Genomic DNA, 18,769 nt, shown 5'->3' on the forward strand with positions numbered 1-18,769 from the left:
TAAAAATTTGTTAAAATAAAAATATTCAAATGTATTTAATTTTAACATAAAAAGTAAATAAATGCATGTGATCTATGACATTAAAAGACCATTTAAGGAAAAAAAAAAAAAGAACTTTAGCTCCCCCAATCCCTTATCCTGAGAATTTCTTTCTCCACAGTGCGTTAAGAAACCCCAGCTTGACACAGGAATATGCGGGTTACACCAGTCACACCAACAGAGGGAAGAACAGAACAGAATTCATCTCTCATACAAATCAGCAGCACAAGGTGCTTCTTTCTCTGTGCACAGTGTTCTACAGATGACAAATGCACAGTCTGTATTTGTGCTGCAGCTCATGATGCTTTTGGGAAACCCATTACTTGGATTCCAACTTGTCTATTGGCATAATTTAAAATGATGCAGTGAAGTATTCATGAAAAAAAAAATATCCTGCAATTCTGTATAAAGTACTTCACTTTACAGCCAGTGAAGGTTCAGACAACTACCATAAGCAAGGACAGCATGATGTAAATAAAGCACTAATATATACTAGACAACTGAACTCCTTAAAGTCTTTCCAGTGAAAGCTGAATGAGGTTTGAGAGAGTTCTTAAAAAAGACATTCCAGTGCATCACTCTCTACGTACTGTACAAGAAGAACCTTTTCCAGGACAAGTCGTGCGTGTCCTCGGTCATGGAATAACTCATGTGCATAGAAACAAACATGTGCATATCCCAGAGTGGGGCATCAATGCCACAGCAGATTTCACATCCTGCGTCTCAAAACATAGGATTTTGGCTGGCTTTGAACCTCCCAGACACACACGCTTTTATACACGCACAGAGATGAGCATGTTATTATACCCTGCATACACATATTTTTCTCTCTCTCTCTTGCTCACACACTAACACACACGCAAGGGCTGGGAGCCAGCCGGCTAGTCGCTTTGACACACTTCCTGTGCTTTGAAGCGGCCAGTGGAGAGATGGCTTTTCCCATCATCGCCTTTGAAGCCTGCATGTGGAGGAGGCTGTGTGTGTATACATGGTATGGGGGAAGGGAGGTACTGACATTAATTCATCGTAATGGCTCATCAGTTGCTTTTACTTTGTGAAATGATTAATGCATCTAGCAGATTTTTTCTTTAGAAAGTTCTTGTCTTTCGCAATATGATATCTAATCAAATAAATGATCCAATCGCATCACACGTCCTGTGGTTATTCTCATGATGGCCCTGCAGTAAAACTGTTACATTCCAAAATGGCATTGGAATGCTAATAAACATAATATTTTATCGTTTTAAATCACCTGTAAATATTTCAGCATTTAGACAGACAGCAAGTGGAGGACAAGGCCAGCAGCTGTGGGGTGTTCAGTGGACATGTGACCATCACTTTTTTCTTGTGGGACAAAAGAGTGCTGGGTGTGCGAGAGGGCAGAGGGCAACAGTCCTACAGTACAGTGCAGAGTCCTGGGATGGCTGTAGAATGGGGCTTTGTAAAGACCCAGCATGCTGTGTGTCAGAAGAGGGGGGTCTGGGACAGTTGTGTGTGTTGGGGGAGGGTGGTGAGAGACAGCAGGCTGGCATGTGTCGTGTGTATGCCCGCTAGATTATAGCACCATGACCCCGTTGTGCATTGAGTGCAGACACAGTCATAAGATGGACTTCTCGCGTGACGGGTAAAACAAACCACCCTGTGTAATGCAGTATATTATATACTTTAGAATTACAAAATCATAAATGGATAGTTACAAAAAAATTAAAAATAGAAATAATGATAATTTACTTACTCTCATGTCATTCCAAACATTTACAACATTCTATATTCTGCTCAAGTAAGAAGTTGTAAGATTTTAAGAAGTTTTTTTTTTTTTTTTTTTTTTTTTCATATATTGTGAGCCAGAGGGATCTAAAACAACACTGTTAACCCCATTAACTTTCATTATATATTGGGGGTGGGTGGGGGAGACCTGAGACAGGAAAAACCTATTTTTTCTTCCCTAGAAATAACAGTCATACTATTTTGGAACAACATTAGGGTGAGTAAAAATTAATAAGAGAATGTTTATTTTGGTGTGAATTATCCCTGAAAGTTTACATAAACCTAATTGTAACATCAAACAAAAGACAAATTATTAAAGACGCACTGCTGTGCTCTAGGAGTAAAGCATCTTTTTTTTTAAAGGTTCATTCTGTAATTAAAAGGATGCTGATGTGGTATTTTATCATAAGTGCTCCTGATGTAAAAAGGGGAAACTGGTGTCCCACTTAAAGGGATACTCCACCCCAAAAGTCCCATAGACTGCCAAGTAAATAACAGTGTCAATGTCCATAAAAGGTATGAAAGTTGTTGTCAGTATGTCATGTATACACGTTAATTGGACTAGTTGGCATTTGAGAATGTCTCCTACATGGTTATCGGTGGCTTTTTGGCTCATAAAGGTCACAGATTAGCTCCTTTAATCAACACTATGAGCTTTGTGTGCAGAGAGTAAATATTACTCTGTCATACTGATCTAAGACCAGTTTTGCAGCCTTAAATCCTTTTTCAACCATTAATGGGAAAATCACGAAACCGGTCACAGGGCTGCGTAAAAGTAAAATTTCTTCCAAAGTGGTTATCTGAGCATGTGTCCCCTTTCTGTGCTATCTGTGCCCTGCACTGGCTGGGTTTGAAGCAGTTGGGGGGTTTTGCCCCATCCGAAATGAGGACACAATTAGAGCGCTGAGCGGAGAACAGTGGGGATCCTTCTTTGAAGTGTGGATCAAATAGAAGAGCCGCATGGTTTTGTTCAGAATGACAGAGTTGGCAAACTCACCACAGCACGGCTAATAGAGAGAGCGCTTTATGATGCTCGTTAATTATCCTTTCTGTCACAGGCCATAGAGAGGAGGAGAGAAAGGAAGGAAGAGAAGGACAGAGTATGAAAGAAAGCTACTGTAATGACATAGTGGGTGGATGTAGGTGAGTGGAAGACTGCATGCGGGGAACACTGAGACGGCTGGAGGGAAATGGCATGTGGTGAATGGGAGAAAGACAGACATGATGATGAAATAAATGTTGGTTAGTAAGAGTGTAAATAGAGTTTGGTAGTTTTTTTGAATGGAGCAGATGGTCAGAGAGGGAGACAAAGATTGTAAACCAGAAATAATGACAACAATGACTAAACAGGAAGCACAAGTGGAGGGAAGAAACAAAGCAAAGAGAAAGGGAAGCTTGAGATAAACAGTTTCCTGAGATAAGAGGTGCCACCAAGACAAATCGAGGCTTTAAAGTGTGAGACGCTCCCTGGGGGGCCGCTGCACTGCGGCTACAGAGACAAATCCTGCTCATGATCCAAACACTGGCCATCCTAAAGCTTCCTCCCTTCTCTCTCTCTTGCTCTCTCTCTGAGCCTATTGTTCCATGAAGTGACATATATCCTTCCACATAGCTTAAAATTGAAAAAAAAAAAAAAAAAAAAAACCTTTAGATTAGCACAAGAACAAAAAGTATATTCAGAATGAGAACATTTGAAGAATCCACAGCACTCAAATCAGACAGAAACACAAACTGCTAAAATGCTAGAATAAAGAAAATGTTCTGTTTATACTGATCTGAAAATAGCAGAAATTTACCAGATTACTCTGAACTAGTAGTTCATAGTACAGTACATAATTTTCTTCATCAGCATAGTCCGCTGATGTCTGCGCACACCCTCCGCATTGAAACTGAAGTAGTGAAAGTGACGTGACATACAGCCAAGTATGGTGACCCATACTCAGAATTCGTGCTCTGCATTTAACCCATCCAAAGTGCACACACACTGCAGTGAATACACACACGGAGCAGTGAGCAGCCATTTATGCTGCGGCGCCCGGGGAGCAGTTGGAGGTTCGGTGCCTTGCTCAAGGGCACCTCAGTCATGGTATTGCTGGACTGAGGCTCGAACCCACAACCTTAGGGTTAGGAGTCAAAGTCTCTAACCACTAGGCCACGACTTCCTCTGGGCCTTAAGAGTTACTATGAAAGCGTGCATATGGTAAGTGTACGGTTTATTTGAAGTCCAATTTTTGACCTTTAACCTTTTATTACATTGAAGGCATTGTGTGGAAGAGACTGTTGTTGTCAGAGGAGTCAAACGGAGGCACAGATGGCCATCAACCCTGGATATATGAAGAAAGAAAGGGAGGGTGATCATTTATCCATTTGTACTGTACTTTGTGGAAAACTGTATATTGTGTTTGTGTGTGGTTTGTGTATACTCTACGTTATGGGGAAAAAATATCCCAACAAAGATGGCAATATGCAAAATCCTTGTCCTTGTGGGGATATTTTTTTATTTTTTTTGTCCCAACACAGAAAACAAGTATATAGACCATACATAAGGAAGTCTTCTAAAAATCTTAAAATGTCAGTAGTTTTGTGTGAGGAGTTTATAGTTTAAAAACCATTATGTCTATGGAATGTCCACATAAAACATGGAAACGCATTGTGTGTGTGTGTGTGTGTGTGTGTGTGTGTGTGTGTGTGTGTGTGAGTGTGTGGAATGTCCTTGTAATGAGCTAAATATAGCATAAAAAGCAAACAGAGGAAAAGAGAAACAGATTTAAGTGAAATATTCTGACAAACTCCCACAGAAAATACACAATCCACTGAACTCATAAATATGATTTAAAAAAATAGAAAGGATATAATAAATTCTAAACACATGAATCGAAGTGTCTTGAATCGAAGTGTCAATGATCTCATAATAAATGTAGGAATATAACAAAAGAGTACAAAGAGATTTTGGAGCTCTTTGGAATCTTAACTTGGTAATCTTGGCAGCACTGTTGCTCAAACTTGTTTTATGAAGCACAGACAGAATAAAAAGCTCATGTGCAAGGCACAGTTGCCTAAAACTGAAAGCCTATTTCTGCAGGCGTAAGACCAAGCAAAACTGGTAAACATATGCTTAACAATATACTTTCCAACATTTATTTTATTTTTATTTTTCACATTGGTGCAAAGGAGGACAGGGCTGTGGCCGAGAGTCATTTCTGACTCAAAACTATACAACAATCAACAACAATAACAACAATTTTGGTGGCTAGAAACAAATTTTTAAAGTTAGTTTTGAAATATACTACTAACACCGTGTCTACACTGGACACGGGCGGCACGGCACGACAAAATACTGTCTATAGTCTGGACCAAGTCGAAGGTTAAAAATGAAGGGACGATACAGTTGCATATGCTTAGTTTTGTGTGTGTGTTGATCCAGGACCTTGTCCTCTGCAAGAGGAAGTTACAATTTCCTCTAGGATTTAATCAAAACACCTGGCAGGATCTCTCACCTCTACCCAGAATCCCTGCACTGCCTGACACATTCAGCAGATGTGTTTGTTCCTTTGCTTGCATGCAGACTCACCTTCCATTTTCATAAACCACTGACTATTTGTGTGATTGTCTTTGAGTGTGTACGTGCACATGCTCTACTGTCATGGCCTTCCTTTGGCCTTCTGTGAGTGTTCAAAAGACCTTGAGGAAGAAAAACATGTTTCAGTCTCAAGCACCAGGCAGCCTGGCTTAGCTGAAGACTCTCTGCCATACTCCACTGAATACATGGACACATTCAGCTCTTCTACTTTAAATAGCATTACAGTTTAGAGGAGTTTTTATAAGATACTCTACCTAATTTGTGTTTTCACCATTTTTATTTTTTTATTCAAAATTAATCGGCCAAATCTTGACCCATTGCACATCAAAACAGGAAACATTATTTAAAGGTCTTTATGCATCAGAAAGAAAGTGAACAAATTATCAAAAGATTTTTTTTTTTTTAAAGAAGTTCCTTGTGCTCACCAAGGCTGCATTTATTAAATAGAAAAGACGGTAAAAAACAATAATATTGTAAAATATTATTACATACATTTTCTATTTTAATATATTATAAAATGAAATGTATTCCTGTGATTCCAAAGCTGAATTTTCAGAAGAGATTATGGTCTCTGAAAGAACATGTTTTTGAATGAGATGGTCATTTTGATAGCTCTTCTTTTGCCTGACCAAGAAGAGAAAGTCTGGCACAGCTGCACAGGGTTCTCTCTGAAGCTGGCAGGCATTTAAACAAGGCAACAACAACAGTGATGAGAGGAAGTTCCTAATTTTAACCTAGAACATAATGTTAAAGGGGCCATACACTTTTTTGTCAAATGTTATTCAAAGTTTATGTAAAGATAAAACATTAATTATTTAGTTTTGTATGACTATCCACTCTCTCTCATCCCTTAGATTAAGTAACAATATTCTTGCTACTGCAGATATACAATTCCTTGATCTCCTGCAGCAGACAACTTTATATTTTTAAATTCCTATTATTACAGTGCCATTAAATACATCCCACATCTTCATGGGTTGTATTTAATATTTCAATATTTCAATTGCTGCTGTTTGTGGCCTGTGGATGTTTAACAACACAAACTGTTGCTTAAAACCTGCCTGACCAAGTTTTACAATTATACTGATTGTTATAAATTATGTCTCATTTGGCAGTGGGAGAAGAGAACAGGAGAGCAGGTGTCAAAGTAACAAAAGAGACAGCAGTAAAAAGAGGGAATGGTCAGAATGAAAGATGTATAGGAGGCAACAAAAGTCTAGTGAACCAGCAGTTTTTTTCTTCACTGGACAACAGATAGGCCTACTTCATAATGAATAACCAACCAAATGTTACTATTTGTCTCATTTCATGCTTCGGAATGTGATTGAGAGTTTCCCTGCTTACTGTAAAACTCAACCTTCAACAAAAAAGCTCATTCTAGCATGTTTTGAATGGGGCGGTGGATCTCTTTGAACTGTTGTAACGTGATGTATTTGGTGGATGTACTGGTTGTGTGACCAATATAATTTGCCTTTGTTCAGTTTCAGACAGAACAGGGAAGATACTCTAAACCAGATACTCTCTCATTCTCTGTGCTGGTGAGATGGTGCATTTAAAGGCTCTGAGGATAGTCTCCATGAGCTCACTAATACACACAGGGTTCACTGACCCTTGAAGGAAAGGTCACTGTGTGATGCCCTGATGTCCAGCATGGGCCCACCCAACTGAGTGATCCTCCAGGAGACACACACACTCACATAATTCCTGAAACAATACATAGAAGAGAAGAGAAGAGAAGAGAAGAGAAGAGAAGAGAAGAGAAGAGAAGAGAAGAGAGGAGAAGAGAAGAGAAGAGAAGAGAAGAGAAGAGAAGAGAAGAGAAGAGAAGAGAAGAGAAGAGAAGAGAAGAGATTTTCTCACCCAGGAGGATGCCAGCTGATTGACTGATTGATTTGGTTTTCCTATGTGATGATGGCGTGGTGTTAATAGGGAGTTAAAGATACTTTTTACCATGCCAATAAAGCTACTTGAATCTTGAGTGAGAGGGCAGGAGGGATGTGTGAGAGAGTGTGTGTGAATGGAGGGGAGGGGGTGTGGGAAGAATCTTCTTGAAGGGCCTGATGATGTCATCTGAACCCAAGCATCAGGGTGGTGTTGTGTTGCCCCTTCAAGGCCTGGGAAAATTTCTGTTATTTCATGTGTTTTTTGAGTGTGTGTGCCTGTACTATGGGAAAACAAAGCCTGAACAAAGAAACAATGCCATTCAATGTATTCCCTGAAAATGAGGGAGGGTGAGAAAGGGAAAGAGAAAGGAATGTGGGAAAGATGGAAAGGGAAAATGAAGCACGGATGGGTCTTTACTGAGATGTTGAGAGCTGATTCTTTCATACAGATGTTGGTTTATTACTGACCACAAGGGGCAGTTTCGGCCTAATGGGTCGGACTTGTAAACCGAAGGTTCCGGGTTCATGTTTCAGTACCGGCAGGAAATGTAGGTGGGGGGAGTGAATGACCAGATCTCTCTTCTAAACCTCATTACCCAAAACTGCAAGGCACCGAACCCCCAGTTGCTCCCTGGGTGCCGCAGCAAAAATGGCAGCCCACTGCTCTGGGTGTGTGTTTGTGCCCACATGGATGGGTGAAATGCAGAGGACAAATTCCGTGGATGGGACACCAAACTACACACTACACCACATATTATTAAACACTGGAAAAAATTGATACCAGACCAAAATGTAAATCCGGCATGCTTGGGATGACTCCATGATATGTGAAATAATGAGCGAGTCTGTATTTCACATGGTTTCACATGTGAAAGAGGAGGGGGTGAGGTCTGAGCTTTCCGGACAAAGACGTGATGCTAACCAGCCCTGATCTACCAAAAAGAGAGCTTGAGTATGTGTGTGTGTGTGAGTGTGTGTGTGTGTGTGTGTGTGTGTGTGTGTGTGTGTGTGTGTGTGTGTGTGTGTGTGTGTGTGTGTGTGTGTCAGGACCTTCTGTGAAGCTTTCCTCCTTCATGTCTCAGCTGCGTGTAGGAGAACATCTGGAGAACGTATGGGCCTCCTGTTAGGCCTGATTTTCCCCTTTTCTTATTGTCACTCTTTTTCTCTTTCCCGTGATCACTCCACTTCAATCCCTCTCTTACTTTTGAAAATAATGAACATTTACACACATACACACACACACACACAACGATGATGTATAATGTGACTGAAATGTTCCTGAATCAATAACATTGTTGGTCTTGGAACAACATTTTAAACTAGGTAGATTTTAGGTTTAGGTAAGGATAGTCTTAGAGTTTTGAATACTTAATTTTTTATCATCTGTTTTTAAAGGTGAAGTTTAGTCATTTCTGTGCCATTAGAGACACCAAATGTAATTCCAAAAATTATGGGAAATAATAGTAAACACTGCATAGAGCCTTTTGGGAGCCAGTCAACAAAAGGCTTACTTGTAACTGTATTTTATATTTCAGTATTGAAAAAAATACACATCATCACCTATTAAAAAAAAAAAAAACACTGAAAAACTAACAAAATAAACAAAGTAATAATTAGTCACCACAGTGATTTTTTTTCCATGAATGCATCATTGTAAAGGCCCAAATTATTCTGTTGTTATGTTATGACCAACTTCATGGTCCTAAAACATAAAAAAACATAAAGTACATAAAATTGAAATACTTTTATGTATGCCAAACAAACTCTATCTTCAAAACAGTAATGACTGACTCTGCAGTTGAAGTTGACCTTTCCAGTGTTTATAACAATCCATCAAGTTATCCGCAATGTCTTTTGTTCTCTCTTTTCAAAGGCTTCTGAACTTTGATCCTTCCCCATTTACTCTGCCATAATCCCAAATGAATATTCTAATATACCGATATGAGTTCAAACTCTCTCACTTTATGTTTAATCAGAGGAATGCTTTTCAAAACATCTCTCCCTGCCAAACTGAAAATGGAAGCCAGTCAGCCATGAAAAATAAAGAATGCAGGAAAGAGAGCGAGTATGTGATCAAGAGATGCAGAATGGAAGAAAAACAAAAGAAGAATTATGAAGGTATTTTTTCCTTTTTGTTTTTACACCCAGAATTCCAAGGATCCTGCAAGTTTGATAACTACACTACTGGGAAACAGCTTACTGGCAAATACTGGCACTTTTCTACAAAAATCATTATTTTTGGCATACGCTAAAAAATTCTGAACAACACTGAATAAAGAACAGAATAAACATTCAAAGACTAATTTATTGCAGTTCCACATTCTTTGTGCGTATGTTCTCACTTGCATGTGACTCAGCTATTTGTTTATTGTTTATTAATTTAGCAGAAACTGTCTGGCAAAATTACTTCCAAATAAGGAACAGCACAAGAAATGTATCATAAGACCCAACAATATTCCCCGCACTGAAACGCCAGGTTTCAAGTGTAAACTACAGTAGCTAAAGCAGAAGTGATATGCAGAAATGCAAAAATGTACACTACTGTTTAAACGTTTGTTTGTTCAAATTTTAAAAAAGTCTCTTAAGATCACCAAGGCTGCATTTATTAGATCAAAAACACAGTAAAACCATCCTTTGAATATATCTGAAAATATCATTACGATTTAAAATGAGCAATTTCTATTTAAATATATATTCCTGTAAATTGCAAAGCTGACTGTTCAGCAGCCACTTCTCCGATCTTCGGAGTCACACAATCCTTCAGAAATCATTCTAATATGCTGATTTGGAGCTCAAGAAACATTTCTTATTATCAGTGTGGAAATGTTGTGTTTTTGATTCTAGATTCATTTGATGAGCAGAAAGTTCAACCTTCATAATCAATATTATGTTGATAGTGCAACCCACTCATTATAACAGCCCAATACTGCAATATACTACAATATGCATTGCACATACCACATATTAATTGCTACTCCACGCCTAGCAATGTTCTGTTTTCCAGGTCCTCCTAGCTTTCTGGCTGCTGTTGCTGCCCCGCAGCAGGTTTATTTAGAGGAGGTCTTCTAGCAGGTTTATGCTAGAAACTACCCAACTATGAGTGTTCTGATGATTTTTCACTGGATGTGTGTGTAATTGAGAGCAGACGATGAGGGGCCTGTGGCCTCTGCGTGTTTCCACAGTGATGTCAGCTCTGCATTTGTGGGCGATGGGGAAATGTGCGGCAGAGCGGAATGTCTGAGAGGACGCAATCCTGCTGTAGGGTTGTATTGTTTCCTACATCTTCTATTAAATCTCCCATTGTCTCAGTGGAGCCCCAACATATTCATCTGTGTCACATTCTTTTGTTTTACCCCTACCTTGCTCTGTTTAAAAAGAAAAAGGAGTGTAGACTGTTACACAACAATTGACAGTTGTTTGGAAAGAGCATCTTGACAAATTAAGGGCAATTATCCCATAAGGCATCGAGGCTGTAAATCTGCTCCTGTTTGGAAATTTGTGTTCCACACTTCACTGAAACACAAGATATTATTCTACTATGCACAAGTGGGATTAGTGAAGAAAATTAATACATACAGCCAAGCTTTTGATAATCCCTTAATGTGACAAACCCCCTCAACTAAGTAGAGAGGAGCATACCTTAAGTGGAACCAATAAACACTGCCTTAATTACGCTCTCTCTCTCTCTCTCTCTCTCTCTCTCTCTCTCTCTCTCTCTCTCTCTCTCTCTCTCTCTCTCTCTCTCTCTCTCTTCTTTTAACTATGTGATTTTAACTGCAGAGCTCAAAATGCAACAGGCATTTATACACATACACAGGCAACATACATATGAAACACATGCACCCAGACATGCACATATCATGTTCTGTTCCTGCCCTGACCCATTTCAGCATGCTCTGGATCATTTGCATGAGAGGATGCAGGAGATGAATGCCAAAATCAACATCAGTTATAGCTGTCATCATCTAGCAGCCAAAACAGCTGCAGCTTTGATTTGCACTTTAAAACCCAGCTCTATACAAACTAAAGACCAGGCTGTTTATAACCCACACATATCGTTTTTACCACTAACATAACCAGTATGATGACCTCTGCAGAGGATTGCATGAACTAATACATGGTTATTAAAATGTGGAGTGATTCTTTGTTAGTGATAAGAACATGGGTGTGTCTATTTGTGTGCATGAAAGAGTTTTCACACTTTTAAAAAGGAGAGGTAGATAAAAGTCCTATTAAGCTCTCATCTCATTGGCTGAATTTTCACAACCACTACGTGTAAGCGCAGGCAGGGTTTTTGTTTTTTTCTTTTTTGGTAATAGTCCACCTAGCTGAAAGCAGAGTTGTGATACCAAGGTGATGTTTGACTAATGACAGGGTTTGACCAGGTTAGTGGTATCAAATCTTTACCAAAAAAAAAAAAAAAAAAAAAGATACTCAGACTTTGGGGTTTGATGCTCTTAAGCATCACCATATGTTTTGCTGTTTTCATATGTCTGTGAAATAGTGTGTACATGTTTTCAAGTACTGTAAAATACACTCTCTGAAGAAATGGTACAAACGCTGTCACTGGGGCAAAACCCTTTCAAAAAGTACATTTCTGTACCTTATTTATTCCTAATGGGTGCATATTAATAGTCCTGTTCTCAAAAATGCATATTAGTACCTAAATGGTATATGGTATAACATATATGTTCTGCGCTCGCATGAGAGGAAATAATTGTCTATACAAGCAAGTGGCAATAGTCTATATTCATCATTCATAAAGGCAAAATGAAACTAGTACTGCAGATATACACTCACCGGCCACTTTGTTCAACTGCTCGTTAACACAAATGTCAGTTACATTGCAGCAACACATGGCAACAGCATTTAGGCATGTAGACATGGTCAAGGCGATCTGCTGAAGATCAAACCGAGAATCAGAATGGGGAAGAAAGATGATTTAAGTGACTTTGGACATGGCACGGTTGTTGTTGGTGTAGGCTGGTCTGAGTATCAGAACTGATACTCACAAACTGCTGATCTACTGGGATTTTCACACACAGTTGTCTCTAGGGTTTACTGAGAACGGTCCAGGAAAGAGAAAACATTCAGGGAGCGACAGTTCTGTGGGCAAAAAAGTATTTTTGATGCCAGGGGTCAGAGGAGAATGGCCAGACTGGTTTGAGTGTATGCAAACCAATGTACGTACAGTATGCAGAAGAGTATCTATGCACAACATGTCGAACAAGCAGATGGACTACAGAAGCAGAAGATGACATGTGCCACTCCTGTGAACTAAAATTGAGGCTACAACACACACAGGCTCACCAAAACTGGATAACAGAAGATTGGAAAAAGGGCCTCATTTGATGCATCTCGATTTCTGCTGTGACATTCAGATGGTAGGGTCAGAATTTGCCATAAATGTCCTCAATCAGCACAGCTCTTTACTTAAAAGTATGGGTAATTTAACACATTAGAATGAGAATTATAGAACAGGATGAGAAGAGAAAAGGCAAAACCCAAAGGCCAAATACTCAATTGAGCCCACAGAGGAGGGAGGGAGAGGGACAAAATTTCCAATCCTCTTTGATGTGAATTCTTTAACTGAGGTCTGCATCAGCGACTGCTAGACAGCAGTTTAGAATTACCTTCTTCAGAGTCGCTCTGCTTTGGATGGTCAAGGTAATTTTGAGCCACTTGGCCCGCTTTGATCCTCCATGCCTACTTCACAGATCCTAAGAATCTGAAGTCTGACTGATTTCATCAATACCGACTGAAGCGCAGAGCTAGAAATCAGAGAGCGTGCTCATCTGCAATGAGCTGCCATGCCAGCTGACAGCCAGCGCTGTTGAAAGCACTTCCTTATGCTGACAGTCAGTCGCAGTGACTAGCTGCTAATAGGTTGAACATTTCATTCTCTCCTCTGTGCTCTGTTTTCTCTACTTTGGTGCTTTTAAGGTTCTTTTCACATCGCTGAGCTGCAGTAAACGCAAGTAAATAATGACAAGTGCTTACACGACAACAGCTAAGCGAAAAAAAGTAGAACATCCTCAGTTGATAAGATTATTTATAAGGCAATTACTTGGTTGGCAGTTTTCTGGAAACCCAGTTTTAAACGTATCAAAAAAACTATTGTTCTTGTCAGAATTATTGTTTTGCGAAGTGCATCGGTTTTTAAATTATAGACTAAAGTATATATTTTTGTGTTTATGCTCAAATGCATCACTTTTTTTTTTGCTGGTGGGAGACCAAGTGCACAATGCAGATGAATAGCATAGTCTTTAATAGTAATCGACAGGAACACAGACAGGGAATCCAGGAGGAAGGCAAACCAACGACGTGTATACATAAACAAACAAACAATAACCGGCAACTGAGGCCATGTCCACAAGAATGCGGGTATTTTCAAAACCGCAGCTTAGCGGTTTAGCTGTTCGTCCACACGCAAACGCAATGCCAGGTCACTGAAACTGAACATTTTTGAAAACTCCTGCCAGGGTGAAGATTCTCAAAAACTCTAGTTGCAGTGTTATCGTGTAGACAGACAAAAACAGAGTTTTTGGCTTGTGATGTAGGAGCATGCACTGTTATCTCCGCCTACTGGAAACTTTTTAAGGCTTCTGATTGGCCAACATGGTTTTATGGTTGAGATCATAAACCTGTTGGTTTGGCATGCTCTTGACAATGCATCATAGCATACATTTGAGTTTTCATGTGGACTGAGATTTTTTATTTTTTATTTTTTTCTTAAACAGAAGAAGAAAAAAAAACTGTTTATAAAAAAAAAAAAAAAACATGTACTTGTGGACATGCCCTGAGAAAACTAAACAAGGGGTATTTATACAATGACTTAATTAACAGGACACAGGTGAACCGAATGAACTAATCAAGGGAACTAATGAAAACTAGGTCAAGGAACAAAACTACACAGGAGAACAGGAAATGAAAATCAACTTAAAGTATATGTAAACAGAACATAACCGTGCAAAAGAAATACATAAACAAATAAAAATAAAAACAACAACAAAAGTCTACAGTAAATAAATTCTGTTCTTTTGAATTTTCTATTCATCAAAGAATCTTGAAAACAATGCATCACAGTTTCTGCAAAAATATTAAAAAGAACAACCTTTTTCAACATTTATAATAATAGAAAATGTTTCTTAAACACCAAATTAGCATATCAGAATGATTTCTGAAGAATCATGAAGACTGGACACTGAAGATTGGAGTAATGGCTGCTGAAAATTAAGCTTTGCCAAAGGAATAAATGACATTTTGAAATATATTCTAATAGAACAGTTATTTTAAATTGTACTAATATTTCACAATATATCCGTTTTACTGTATTTTTAATGAAATAAATGCAGCCTTGGTGAGCATAAAGGACTTTTTACAAAAAACATTTTGACATATTTCTTACTCCAGACTTTTGAACGGTAGTGTATATCCAATTTCAAAACATATAAACCCTGAAATGATCATAAATTATAAGAACAAAATTTACAGCTCAAATAACACAGGTTTTAAAAGAAAAAAAATTATGTAAGTTATTTTATAAAATTATAAGCTTGAAATTTCTTTAAATCCTACCTATATCCCTCAGTCACTTTAAATGAAGGGCTTTGATTTTTGCTTTTTTTGCTAAAATAAACAATGGGTTGAAATGATCAACAATACTCCACAAAAGTTGTTTAATGCTTAAAATGTAATTATCTAGATAATTCCTTTGATGAAGAAAAAAAAAATACAATAGACAATAGGACAATAGAAGATCGGAAAAACGTTGCCTGGTCTGATGAGTCTCGTTTTCTGCTGCGACATTCAGGTGGTAGGGTCAGAATTTGGCGTAAAGAACATGAAAGCATGGATCCATCCTGCCTTGTCTCAACGGTTCAGGCTGGTGGTGGTGGTGTAATGGTGTGGGGAACTTTCTTGGCACACTTTGGGCCCCTTAATACCAATTGAGCATTGTTTAAATGCCACAGCCTGCCTGGGGATTGTTGCTGACCATGTCCATCCCTTTATGACTACAGTGTACCCATCTTCTGATGGCTACTTCCAGCAGGATAATGCACCATGTCACAATGCTCAAATCATCTCAGACCGGTTTCTTGAACATGACAATGAGTTCACTGTACTCAAATGGCCTCCACAGTCACCAGATCTCAATCCAGTAGAGCATCTTTGGGATGTGGTGGAACGGGAGATTTGCATCATGGATGTGCAGCAGACAAGTCTGCAGTAACTGTGTGATGCTATTATTTCAATATGGACCAAAATCTCTGAGGAATGTTTTTAATACCTTGTTAAATCTATGCCACAAAGAATTAAGGCAGTTCTGAAGGCAAAAGGGGGACCAACCCATGTACTAGCAAGGTGTACCTAATAAAGTGGCCAATGAGTGTGTGTTTAAATATATATATATATATATATATATATATATATATATATATATATATATATATATATATATATATATATATATATAAATATGAAGAAAACTCCTAACACTTTCTGCCCACAAGCATACTAATGACACTTACGCAGTTGTGGACAGGATTTACTCAAGCTGTGTTTTTGGGAGTGGTCTGTGTTTTCTGTATTGGTGAGAGTGAGACAGAGAGAGACAGGAATGTTCCCAGCCTCCCGTGCAGAGAATTGGCCAAGGAGAAAATAAATGCTTTAAACTTCCACACAAACATGCAAAAAATCTGAAAAGAATTTGCATGTCTCCTCTGGGTGGCATTTGCACATTTTTGGCTAATGAAACTCTGCCATGTGCCGCTCTGTGCTTTGGAGTGCTGCCTTAATGCTAATTAATTGATTCCTAACAAAACTGCATGGCAATTACAACTTTTCTGCAGAGTTGTGCTCCGGCGCGCCGGCATGTACAACATTAATAGCATAACCTTCATTTGAAAAGAAAGAAGAATTTGAGATGTCTCAAAACTGCTCATTAAAGGGAAATCTGTTGAGTCGTCATTAAGGGATTTCTTCCCACCTTTTCCCTCTTTCCTCGTTCACCAGAACACCGACGGAAACAGCAAAGAAAGAGTGCTTTATTTCCCTGAAGTAGCCTATAAGTGAAAAGCTCCAAAGACATTTGTTTTAAGTTGTAAATGGTCAGGCATTTAATATTATTCTTTATTTTATATGAAAAGGGCGAAACTTTAAAGACTGTTTTTATGCTAATGCAAAGCTTAATTGGCATTAGCAAAATTGCTGTGGCATGCTGAGGGGCTGTGAGATTAGCTAGAGAGAAAGAGCGAGATAAAACCTTCAAAAGGCCTATTTCAGAGGAATTATGGGTTTCCTTTGAACATCTTCCAAGATTTAAATACATTAAAAGCCTGTTGGCATACATGTAAATTAAGCAGTACCAAAGCGCTCCAAAGAATTCATGCCGGATAATGCCCAGGGTGGGAGGACAAATAAAAAAGGGCCCGATCACAGGGGAAGTGAAGCCAGCGATCCCTCCATTGCCTGGAATCCCTCTCAGCTCACTCATTCTTCCGTTGTCCATCGCTCTTTCTCTCTCCTTGTCTGTCCACAGGCCAAGTGGCTTAAGAGATGAAAAGGCAGCAGAGTGGTGAGCGATTCCAGAGAGACAGATTCATCTGAACCCACAGCTCAATGACAGAGTATCACAAATGCACATAAACACACGCAATCAGTCACAAAAGCCCATTTAACACCACTCAGTCCAGAGCAGTCACAGCAAGCCTTGAAGTGAGAGTTTATAACACACACACACGCACAGTAAAAGGAAGTCTTCAAGCATCTGCTGTGAGTTACCTGTTCTGAAGCTGAACAATGAACGCAGCTCAAATGGATGTAAGGCATTTTTACAGAGTGAGTATCCAAATTCCAGATGCCGGAAAGCTTAGACTAATGTAAATTAACTAATGTTTGATGATATTAATATTATTAGAAGTACTATTTAAATTGCACATAATTTTAACACAAATTATTAAACTATGTTGATTTGAATTACAGTCAAAAGGTTTTCTATCACATTTACCTGATTAAACTCACTAGCTAATTTAATGTAAATCCAGTGCAATGTTCTTGGCCTTTGACAAATCAAATTTACTTACTACCACAGTCTAACAAGCTCTGGCATTGGGAAAATGTCAAAATATTACTGCAAAAAATGTACTTGAATTCAAGATATTTTTGGAATCTACATGAAACCTATTCAAAGACATAACTGACCAAATCAAGTATGAAAAATGGTTTGGAGCTAAACTCTGCAGGCAAGTGGATCTTGAGGGCCAGAGTTGAGAACCCTGATTTAGTCACTCAGATGCTACTACCTACTATTAAGCTATATCAGAGCATTTCACTGCAACTGTTGCATCATGTTGCACAGGAAGTTAAAAAGTTAAAGATTTAGACCTCTCTAATCACACAGAAAGAGACACAAACAGAGGCATTGTGATTCTCAGACAGATTATGCCTCATTTTGACACCATATATACAAAACAAAGACAGTATCTTTAACAGCTAGAAATACTCTGGATGTGAAGAATGACATCCTTAGCCTGTGACCTCTATCAGAGCCCTGAAAGGAATAGCATTCATTTTAAGCCCCTGTGTTAGCAGTTACCTCACCATAGCACTTCAACGCTAATTTCACATGGACAACAACAAACTGATACCAACATAAGTGGAAGAGAGAAGACATTCTTTTGGTGAGTCATTAGTAATACTATAAACACTAACAAACACCCTCCATTATTCTCACACATACACACCGATATACAAATACATGCTACTGATGACATCTGTGTTCTTATAAGGTTCTAAGTACTTATGTGTGACTCTCGGTTGTGAGTCAGAATCTTTGCTTCATTTCCAGATTTGCTGGAATCCATCAGATGAACAGTGACTGGAAAGACTCTGACACCTCAAGCAGGCCACAGCACTTAATATAAAGTTAAGAAGATTTAGATCAAAAGGTTAGCGAGGGGGGAAAAAGTGGGCAACTCAAATGAAAAACATTGCCATCGCAGTTTTTAAGCTGCATGAGTGTCTCGGCCGATGCAAGGCTCTGTTGGTTTCTTCATAGCCTCTGAGAGATGAAAGAGAAGATTGTCCGGTAGCCAGCACCACATTAGATTCTGCTCTATCTGACCATGCAGCCAGCCGAGAAAAAGTCTGGCAAATTCATAATTGTGCCATTACAGCTGTCAGAGTGGGGGGATTTGTATTTTGGCTTACGGTGATAGGCCTGTGTGGACTGAATCATTGTTGTTTGACTTGTGTCAAAGAGAGGACAAAGAGGATTGTGAATATGCTTTCTTTTAGGACTTAATCAAAAACCATTTTATGAACCTCATCTTCTTTTTCTCTTCTCTTTTACAGGACAACCGTTTTCACATTTATTTATTTTCACCCTGCAAAGTACTCTTTAAAAACAGCTGGAGTGCTTTAAGATGCTCTCAACCACCTGGTGAGTATGAGACAGCTAATTGGTCAGCTCTAGCTGATATTTTATCATCAGCAAAAC

This window comes from Cyprinus carpio, chromosome A7 (assembly GCF_018340385.1).
Source record: "Cyprinus carpio isolate SPL01 chromosome A7, ASM1834038v1, whole genome shotgun sequence".
Lineage (NCBI taxonomy): Eukaryota > Metazoa > Chordata > Actinopteri > Cypriniformes > Cyprinidae > Cyprinus > Cyprinus carpio.